The 11,476-nt window shown below is 45.6% G+C and overlaps 1 long non-coding RNA gene across 1 annotated transcript; it reads left to right on the top strand.

The window, feature by feature from the left end:
• The first annotated feature begins 6,671 nt into the window (after positions 1–6,671).
• Positions 6,672–10,743, top strand: LOC143474728 (uncharacterized). The gene is made up of 3 exons (XR_013120844.1): positions 6,672–7,098; positions 10,509–10,623; positions 10,714–10,743. It is a non-coding gene; the product is annotated as an uncharacterized LOC143474728 (long non-coding RNA).
• The last annotated feature ends 733 nt before the right edge of the window (positions 10,744–11,476 follow it).

Genomic DNA, 11,476 nt, shown 5'->3' with positions numbered 1-11,476 from the left:
AGGACATCACATTCCTCAGCTCGTTTAGTTCTTGCTGCTGCTTTCCTATGGCCTGGCCCTGAAAGGCCAGTACCTCTAGAGGCGACGTCTCGCTGCCTCCGGTCGCTCCAGGCTGCACATTCTGTGACGGGGTAACAGAGGCGGCCAGAGGCAATGGCTGTGCGTCATGTTCTTTATTATCCATGACAGCAGCGATAACACACAGAAGCTTTAGGCTCACGAAGAGCAGAGAATCATCAAAACAAAAGGAAAAACGAAGGACTCCTCTCGTGCGACGTGCAACTCGCGGAGGAAGCGCGTAGTCCTCAGGAATGTGCAGCACTGGACTGCACGCCCTGTGGGAAGATAAAGGGAGCACACCAACCATGCACAGGTGTTAGTAATGAGGTGATTGTGAGTGTGGTAGTGGCCTAGTGCTAGAGGGTGTGTGATGTGTCCGTGCACGAGCGGGTACACGCGCCCTCTGGTGGCCACTCGGCCGACCCACCGTAACACTTTATAATAGTACATACATACAATACATTTACAATAACAACAATTTATAGCTAAATAGTTATAGTTCAGCCTTTTTTATTACATATTGTATCTGGTTCTACAATTTTGTGATTGTAGCATTATATAATCGCTCCAGAGGCACAGCAACAATTGATTCTGATATTGTCAAACAAATTGACACAGAAAGACAATACTGGCGGGAAGTTTTGAAAAGAGTTGTTAGTCATCCAGTTTTTGGGGCAGAGGGGACTTGCTTTCAGGGGAGATGAGGAGCAATTAGGATCAGCCCAAAATGGTAATTTTTTGGGCATCATAGAACTCTTAGCCAAATTTGACCCATTCCTAGCTGAGCACCTCCAAAGGTTTGGAGGTAAGGGAAAAGGTTCTGTGTCCTACTTATCATCAACAGTGTGTGAAGAATTTATCCATTTGATGGGACAGAGAACAAAGCAGGCAATTGTTAATGAGATCAAAGAATCAAAATACTTCTCTGTTATAGTTGACTGCACTCCAGACCTTGCTCATGTGGACCAACTTACTTTTATTTTCAGGTTTGTTAATAATGACGGACATGTAGTTGAGCGTTTTCTAGCTTTTGAGCCTATTGAAAACCATAGTGGGGACAGTTTGGCAGAGTGTGTTGTTGCTATGGTGGAGAATCTGGGCCTAGACTTATCCAACTGTAGGGGCCAGTCATATGTTAATTCAAGTAACATGTCGGGAAAGTACAATGGAGTCCATTTACAGTCAACCTTTCCAAATGTCTACATAGCACTTAGACTTTTTTTGACTGTGCCTATCACAAATTGTGAAGGGGAGCGTTCATTCTCCAAACTGGCTCGTATTAAGAATGAACTCAGCTGCTCCAGTGCCGACGGCACTAGAGGAAGCGGGTAGGAGTAGCCTACCAAGAGGGAACTGAGCCCTCGGTAATCTATGCAAGGCCTCAGACCACCGTCCTTCTTCTTTACGAAGAAGATGCTGGCTGAGGCAGGCGAGGTGGATGGAGTGATGGAGGAGGGGGGGGCAGACTATACTTAATCCGTCCTTGATTATAACGGCATTAAATATTCAAACTGCTTACAGTCTTGTTGTTCTGGTCAACATTCCGTGTCAGTCCTATCCAGTATTTGTCTGCTGACTGTCCCCCGAGAGTGAGTATAGTATCCATGTCCTCTTGGTTCTCAATGGTTGCCAGATCAGTATAATTTCCTCTGCAGTAGGTCTGAGCATCAGTCCAGTTCTTTAGTTCTTCCACCACATAAAACTGGCGAGTCACACACATGGCAAGAGCCCACAGTCCTGTTAGAATCAAAACCTCCCATGAGCAGGACACCACAATAATGACACAGCAGAGAGTTTTGGAGATGAAACTGACACTGACCTGAGAACAGCAGGATGAACTGCAGTGTTGAACACATGACTGTGGAGCACAAGGTGTGGGAGATTCACACATTAAATCACAGTAACTCACATCTGTATTTTTCTATGATTCCACTTCGTGAAATGGCAAAAAATACTTCAAAATCAATGATTAAGAAAGAAAGAAAGAAACTTAATTCAACACACACACACACACACATACACACACTCACTCACACAGACACATGCACGCACGCACACACACACACACACACACGTCTCCTCTATACTGACCCTCCCTCTCATCATTAACTGTCCCTGTTCTATAGCCCCTGTCCTCTTTTCCTCACTGTATAACCCCACATGTCCAGACCTCCAGTGCTGTGTACTCCTCAAAGCCCTTGAGAGAGACCCCTGCGCTACCAGAGATGGATCTTGACAGAGACTGCGTGCTGCAGACTCTGCACATGTTGATCTTTACGAACTATTACGCGCTTTGCGCTAAATGAGCAGTTATAACGCAACTGCGAGCTCTGAGTTTGTGTGCTTCTTTATTGTGGTTGTCATGGATACTAAGGACGTGCCACTGCCATTCTGATACCTTTCCTCCCACAACAGTAGAACTTTACCTTAATGAACCAAAGCGTTTTATTAAACAATTGTGCCATATTTTGTAAAATGATTTATATTTTCATTTATTTCTAGCCTGAGTTTTTCAGAAGGAATGGTCTGAATTTAACACACTTTAACGTTCTTTATATGATTTCTAGTACTTTAGAATTTTTTTAAGGTTCCTGAATACAATATGCAAAAAAACACAGTCAAAATTGGTATTAATAAAATATTCTGAAACGCAGTTTTCACCTTTTTGGAACATCACACTACAACTGTCTAACCTCAGTAATTGGTGTATGTAGGTGATTGTAGGTAACTACACTGTTCTACTGACATAGAGTTTCACAGTATCTTGTCATCAGTGGCTACAACACTGTGTAGTTTATGGTTTTTCGTATTCCAAATGACCCCATTAAAAATTGTTTGATTATTTTCAGTGTTTTATATACTTGTGCCTGCCTCAGAGATGAAGAGGAAGTTACTCCACCAGAAATACATTTAAATGATTCAGAATCTATATGAGCTCAGTATTGTATCTCTGGAACGTTTATCAATATGTCTGTGTCTGTCTCCTTTAGTGTTTTGCCTTTTCTCTGTGTACATACTGTCCAATGTTTTATTTTTTTATGCTAATTTGCTTTAAAGAAACACATACATGTAGATTTCCTGGAGACCCAATGCCTGTTATTGTTATTTACCAATGTGTTATACTCTAATAACATACCCACAAACACACACACACACACACACACACACAGTATATAGTAAATCACCACACATTCTCAAACACATTTGTCACATTACACCAAAATAATTTAAATAAACTAATTAAACTTTTTTCCATTTATATGAATGATATCAGACAGGGACATTTAAGAGATGAACATGAAATTCGTACTGATCTGAGAACAGCAGAATTAAACAGTACGGCATCCACATGAACACAGATGATTTAGACATTAAACATGCATTTATTAATAAAGAACATATAACTTCTATCATTATGATGAGGTCATGATATGATGATATTTATGATATGATAATGCTAATAATCACATATTTATACATATTGGGGCAGTCATAGCCTGGCGGTTAGGGAACTGGTCTTGTGACCGGAGGGTCGTGGGTTCAATTCCCAGACCTGAGGCCATGACTGAGGTGCCCTTGAGCAAGGCACCTAACCCCAACTGCTCCCCGGGCGCCGGGCTAGGGCTGCCCACCGCTCTGGGCACGTGTGATCCACAGCCCCCTAGTAATCACTAGTGTGTGTGTGTTTGTGTTCTGACTGCACAGATGGGTTAAAAGCGGAGGACAAATTTCGATTGGGGTGTAAAAATCACAATTGACAAAATATGGCACATTTACATTTAACGTGCTGATAATCACATTAAGTTAAAACTTCACCACTTCAGCTCAAATTCTTCAGTCTTCATCTCTCCTGCTGTCCTCAGCCTTTCATTAGTTTATTTAAACATAATCCAAACTAATATTGTAAAACTAATAATCCAGTTTTTAAAGTATAAAAAAAACAGGGGGAAAGTAAAGTACTAAAATTCATAAACCTACCTAAAGCGACCTTGGGTATCTTAAAAGGCGCTATATAAATTGAACATTCATTCATTCATAATTAATAACAAAGACCTTATATTTAATGCTAACTAAACATATACATCCATGTGTGGGTGTAAACATGCATGAATAATCAGGATGAATACATAAAATGAATTAATGACGTACATCCAGAATGACGTCTGCTGGGTTTGAAGCTTTTAAAAATTCTTTTCTTACCTGTAAGTGATTGTGTTGCTGCTCTGTTAGTTTGTCTGCTGTGTTTGGTCTTTGCTCTGTGTACATACAGCAGATCTAAACTAAGCTCTGAACAACTGGGTCTTTGTATTCATTTTTGATCCTTATTTACACAAATTTCCATTGATCAACATGCAAATTAAAACACTACAATAACAACCTTCTTTAAGCAGGTGAGCAGGTGCTGACGTCTGTTACCAGAGCAGGGACGAAGCCCCGCCCCCAAGCAGACAGCAGTAGGACTCTTTGGAACAGGACAGTGAGGGTCAGTCTGAGGAAGCAGGTCAGATGTCCAGAGAGCATTAGAGAGACACACCCTGAGACCAGATACTGTGCAAGATTTTGGCAACTATTAACTCTCATGGTTTGCATAATGAAGTTAGTGTTTAGGTGGCTTCAACAGTAACTGGTCTGATCGTTCCTGGTTTATTTGGGAATGTAAATGTTACTCAGTAAATCAATGGCCTTACTATAGTGGATCATTGACCTGCTTCTTTGTTGGACTGGATGATGTCACTAATCCTGAAAGAGTAACTACATTTCCTGTTTTGTCAGATAGCATAACTGATTATTCTATGACATTATAAGACACAGCACAAGACACTCAAACTAACTGAGCAACTTCACAATCAGCAACTCCTGTGGTATGAAGTTGACCTGACTCTGTGTGTGTGTGTGTGTGTGTGTGTGTGTGTGTGTGTGTGTAAAAATGTAAATGTGCCATATTTTTGTCAATTGTAATTTTTCACCGCAATCGAAATTTGTCCTCCGAGAGAAGGCAGGCAGAGAAGCGATTGTGTGTGTGGTGTGAAGGCTGCAGTGACTCTGACCGGAAGAATGTGAGGAGAGTGGTGAGGTCAGCGGAGAAGATCATCGGGTCTTCTCTTCCTCCCATCCAGGACCTCGCACCAGTGCGCTGCATATCACGAGCACTCAACATCATCTGAGACCCCTCACATCCTCACTGTGGACTGTTCTCACTGCTGGCTTCAGGAAAAAGATTCAGGAGCATTCGGTGCAGGACCACCAGGTTTGGCAACAGCTTTTTCCCTCAAACCATCAGACTGCTGAACACGACGTCTTGGACGAGGGCAGGAAATAAAACCGTGTCACCTTACTATATTTATTCGGGCTACTATCCTGTTTTATCTATTTATCTGTAGATTTGTATATACATATAGATATAAGCAGATGTACATATATATCCATTCCACATACCCATATTTAAATTATCCCGGCTGCTACATTTCTGCACTTTTACATTCAGCATCCCAGCTGTACACTCTATACCTCTTTTTGGGACACTTTATATCTCTATATATTGTACACTCTATACCTCTTTTTGGGACACTATATCTCTATATATTGTACACTCTATACCTCTTTTTGGGACACTATATCTCTATATATTGTACACTCTATACCTCTTTTTGGGACACTCTATATCTCTATATATTGTACACTCTATACCTCTTTTTGGGACACTATATCTGTAACGAACTGGCTGAGCAGGTGGGACGCATATGCAGCTTTTCAGAGGTTTTAATACAATTTTCCAACACAAAAACAACACAACTCATACAAAGACCAAAGATAACAATAAAACTAACACTAAAGAAGCAAGAACCACAAAAGTCATAGAGACAAACCAAATACTCACAGATCACACTATACAGCTTAACAACATTCAATAACCCACAACCACCAGGACCAAACACAGGACTTAAATACATCAACTAAACAAGGGACACAACAAGACACACCTGAAGGTGATAACGAGGGGCAGGGAACATGGCAGGGGTGTGAAACCAGAGACAACTAGGAAATGTCAAAATAAAAGACACGCAAACACAGAGAACAAAACAAAAGTCAAGACTGACAAGGGGGGAGACAGGACCACATGACAATATCTCTATATATTGTACACTCTATACCTCTTTTTGGGACACACTATATCTCTATATATTGTACACTCTATACCTCTTTTTGGGACACTCTATATCTCTATATATTGTACACTCTATACCTCTGTTTGGGACACTATATCTCTATATATTGTACACTCTATACCTCTTTTTGGGACACTCTATATCTCTATATATTGTACACTCTATACCTCTTTTTGGGACACTCTATATCTCTATATATTGTACACTCTATACCTCTTTTTGGGACACTCTATATCTCTATATATTGTACACTCTATACCTCTTTTTGGGACACTCTATATCTCTATATATTGTACACTCTATACCTCTTTTTGGGACACTATATCTCTTTTTGGGACACTCTATATCTCTATATATTGTACACTCTATATCTCTTTTTGGGACACTCTATATATTGTACACTCTATATCTCTTTTTGGGACACTCTATATCTCTTTTTGGGACACTCTCACCACGTATTTTGGTCAATCTTCTCTCAACTCTGGTTACTGGAAATCTATTGATACATTTCATTTCATCTTGTTTATTTTTCTTATATATCCAAAATACTGTTGTACACTGTGCGAGGCTAAATGCAACGAAATTTTGTTCTGCGTACACCTGTGTACCAGTGGCGGTTCTAGGGGTGGGGCCACAGGGGCATTGGCCCCAGCTGAAATCTGATTGGCCCCTGAAGTGCCCCTGTCCTGTCACTCATCTGTCCTTTGCCCGAGAGAGACGATCATCAGATTATAGGTGGATGCAATTCCATACCCAAACACTAGTGGCGCCAAATCGGAATGTCCAGCAAGAATAAAGCTTACAGAAGATTTGCACGATCCGGCGGAGAACGTTTTTCTATCCACAACCGATGGCACTTTTGAATTGGTTGGTAAGTCATAAATCCCTGTTTACTCACAGCTGTCACGTAGCTTAAGTCTGATAAACATTAAATTAAGAAGCAAAGCTAACATTAGTTGACAGTAGTGTTAACTGAGGCCCTACTTGTGTTTAGACATGAACGTTAGCATTTGGCTAATAAATGTAATGCGAATTCATATTCTTCTTTGTAACTTGTGTGTTAACATAAAATATAATGTTTGGCAATGATAGAGAATATAAAAAGAAAGGGTCAGTGTCAGGCAGGAATTCAGCAAGTTTTTGGCCAAAGAGAGAGGGCAGAGAGAGGGCAGCAGAAGACTGTAGACCAGAGGCTGGTCAGGAGCAGGGCAACAACAGTTAATGCTGTAATGTATGATATTGTAACTTGTGAAATGGCACATAAGTTCACTGAATTCATACACATCATAGTGATGATTTACCATAACTTTAATGTAATGGCTTAAATGTTGTAACGTTGCATATGCAACGGGGCGAGGAGACGGACACAAACGCTGAGATGAGCGAGATTTATTCATGGGAATACCGAACTCGGAGTCGTATATACAGGCAGGGGTCATAACGTGCAGGCTATCCAGACATGAAACGTAAACAGGCATGATAATAGACAAGGGAAACAACGAGGCGGGCGAACAACGGAAGGGCAGGCAAAACTCACGGAGGACGGGTAAACCAAAACGCAAACAACACGGCAGAACTCACGGCAAACAGGAACAAACCAACAGCATGAACAAACTGGAAAGACAAAACCACGGATACCAGACTGGGGAATGACGGGACTTAAATACAATGACATTAAACGAGGGGCAGGTGACGGTAATAACGAGGGCGTGGTAATAAACAAGGAATCACAAAGACAAACGAGCGGGGCGAGAGAAACAGGCACGGAAACACAGACACAAGGGAACCCAGAGTGACAGCTACGAGAGGGGGCGTTGCCCTACGTGACAGAACCCCCCCTCAAAGCGTGCCACTCCGGGGCACGCAAGGGCAGACAGGACAGGGACACCGACTAGGACAGGACAGGGAACTACGGCACACGGCAAGGGACAGCAGACACGGGACGGACCAGAGGGACAGGACATGGGACCTGGGGCATGGCAGGGACTGGAGACAGGGGAGCAGAGACTGGCCAGGAGCTGGGTCGAGATACGGCAGTACGGGCAGGGCCAGGGGGAGACACGGGTGCAGGGCCGGGGGAGACAGAACTGGGACCAACACAAAACCAGGGACAGAACATGGGAGCAAGGGGAACATGGACAAAGAGACGGGGGCACATGGCAGAGCAGGGGGCACAAAGAGTCCAGGCCCAATAGAGGGCAGCACAGTCTCTGGGGACACAGGCGCGGCCGGGCGGCGGGCGGCGGGCACAGGCGCGGCCGGGCGGCGGGCAGCGGGCACAGGCGCGGCCGGGCGGCGGGCAGCGGGCACAGGCGCGGCCGGGCGGCGGGCAGCGGGCACAGGCGCGGCCGGGCGGCGGGCAGCGGGAACAGGAGCCGGCAGGCAGGCAGCGGGAACAGGAGCCGGCAGGCAGGCAGCGGGAACAGGAGCCGGCAGGCAGGCAGCGGGAACAGGAGCCGGCAGGCAGGCAGCGGGAACAGGAGCCGGCGTGGACGACCTCTCCTGGGTCGCGGGGACAGGAACCGGCGTGGACGACCTCTCCTGGGTCGCGGGGACAGGAACCGGCGTGGACGACCTCTCCTGGGTCGCGGGGACAGGAACCGGCGTGGACGACCTCTCCTGGGTCGCGGGGACAGGAACAGGCACGGACTGCCTACGGGCAGCGGGGACAGGAACCGGCGTGGACGACCTCTCCTGGGTCACAGGGACAGGAACTGGCGTGGACGACCTCTCCTGGGTCGCGGGGACAGGAACAGGCACGGACTGCCTACGGGCAGCGGGGACAGGAACCGGCGTGGACGACCTCTCCTGGGTCGCAGGGACAGGAACCGGCGTGGACTGCCGACGGGCAGCGGGAACGGGAACTGGCGTGGACTGCCGACGGGCAGCGGGAACAGGCCGCAGACGTGACATGACGTCCTCGGGGGGCGGAGTCGCCGCACTGACGTCCTCGGGGGGCGGAGTCGCCGCACTGACGTCCTCGGGGGGCGGAGTCGCCGCACTGACGTCCTCGGGGGGCGTGTCCGCCATACTGACGTCCTCGGGGGGCGTGTCCGCCATACTGACGTCATCGGGGGCTGTGTCCGCCGCGCTGACGTCCTCCGGGTTCCGAGCCGGCCACTCCTGAGGTGAGTGGCTAGTACTCCCCCCCAAAAAATTATTTGGGAGCCTTAGGGGAGCGGCTTCCGGGATCATCGGAGGGAGGTCTGCGTCACTGGGGTCCTGGGCGAGCCTGGAAGAACACACAGACACAGAAGCCTCTCGGTTGCTCTCTCTGCGACGGCTCTGCCTCCTCCGAGGCGTCGGGAGCTCGCAGTGGCCACCGAGAGCAAACCGAGGGTTAAGCCAACGCTCGTCTGTGCGCTCATTCCGTCTGCCCGCTGCAAGCAGGGCAGACTCACAGCGCTCAATAGGAGTCTCGTCGCGAAAGCCAGTAGTGAGAGACTGCGCTTTCTTCGGTCTGCGACGAGACTTCCTTGTTCCCACAGCGCCAGGGGTATTCCTGTCTCCGGCTCGTTCGCGCTGTAACACATGAGAGTTAAACTGCACGGAAGCAGCCAACAACTCGTTACAGCGACTAAACTCACCGGAGTCTCACTCTCTCGCTGTGTCCTGGTAAGATCCGTGGTTATGTAACGTTGCATATGCAACGGGGCGAGGAGACGGACACAAACGCTGAGATGAGCGAGATTTATTCATGGGAATACCGAACTCGGAGTCGTATATACAGGCAGGGGTCATAACGTGCAGGCTATCCAGACATGAAACGTAAACAGGCATGATAATAGACAAGGGAAACAACGAGGCGGGCGAACAACGGAAGGGCAGGCAAAACTCACGGAGGACGGGTAAACCAAAACGCAAACAACACGGCAGAACTCACGGCAAACAGGAACAAACCAACAGCATGAACAAACTGGAAAGACAAAACCACGGATACCAGACTGGGGAATGACGGGACTTAAATACAATGACATTAAACGAGGGGCAGGTGACGGTAATAACGAGGGCGTGGTAATAAACAAGGAATCACAAAGACAAACGAGCGGGGCGAGAGAAACAGGCACGGAAACACAGACACAAGGGAACCCAGAGTGACAGCTACGAGAGGGGGCGTTGCCCTACGTGACAAATGTTTATTGGTTCATATATTACCACATCTACCACAACTCACTATTTTAAGCTTTCAAGTCTTTCCTTCAGTTTTAAATAAATAATAACGTGGTCTTTTAGACAACATGGTTTCTGCTGAATAGTTTGTGACATATATTTGTATTTTAGCCACAAACTGGGACTCTCTCTGATGAGGACAAGTAGAGTGAAGTTGATGACTTAACTCCCCATTCTACTGAGCCACCAGAGTCACCGATCAGTGCAGATCCTACAAGATCTGTTGGTAAGAGGCTCTCTTGGAAAGTAATAACTGATTGCGTGTGTATTGTGACACTAGGCTTATGTTAAATAATTTGTCATTTGCTGCTTTCAGACATCTTCCAGTGTGGTGCACAGAATCCTGTGCAGACGTCAAATGATTGTTCTGCTCCAGTAGGACCTGATGGTATGCTTTTCATTCTGTAAATGGTCTTTAAATTTCAGTGAATTATGCACTCATTCACTTACTGTTGCTGAATGCCATGAAAGTTAAAAGTTGAGGGATATTAACAATTGACTGCGTGCTATTGTGTGCAAGGATGTTGGACAAATACTTGGCCCTTCTATGAATATTGTCAGATCAAGTGTCAATCAAGATCAAGTGTCAATCTATTGTCAATCAAGCCAGATTATCTACACCTGCTCAATAGCCTTTAAAATGAGCTCTCAAGCGCGCGCTGATTGCTGAGTTAACAGACTCGCCGGTGTTACGCAGGTAGAGGCTCGCGAGTACATCTCTCTCTGAATCTCTCTCTCAGACTCTGAAGTCCATCTGGGTGACCCTGTTGTGTTTCCTGCTTCACCTCTGGCAACCTGCTACATTACACTGGACCCAATATAAATTAATCATTCTCAATTAAGCTGTTGTAAACTCTGCTCACTCAGGCCCACAATACACTTGCCGTTAAACAATCCCCAAATAGTTACACTCAAACAATCCCACTTTAGCATAAAAGGGATCTGTCCGTCCCAATCATTGGTAACTACTGATTTAGTGAGCAACATATAAATATTTCCCAAGATGAATGAGGACGACAGTCACGCAAACATTTTTATTACAATCAGTTTTTTTTTATAACACCATACAAAACAATAAA

The sequence above is a fragment of the Brachyhypopomus gauderio genome, chromosome 14 (assembly GCF_052324685.1).
Source record: "Brachyhypopomus gauderio isolate BG-103 chromosome 14, BGAUD_0.2, whole genome shotgun sequence".
NCBI lineage: Eukaryota > Metazoa > Chordata > Actinopteri > Gymnotiformes > Hypopomidae > Brachyhypopomus > Brachyhypopomus gauderio.
The sequence above is the reverse complement of the archived record's forward strand: the minus strand, read 5'-3'. Positions and strand labels throughout refer to the sequence as shown.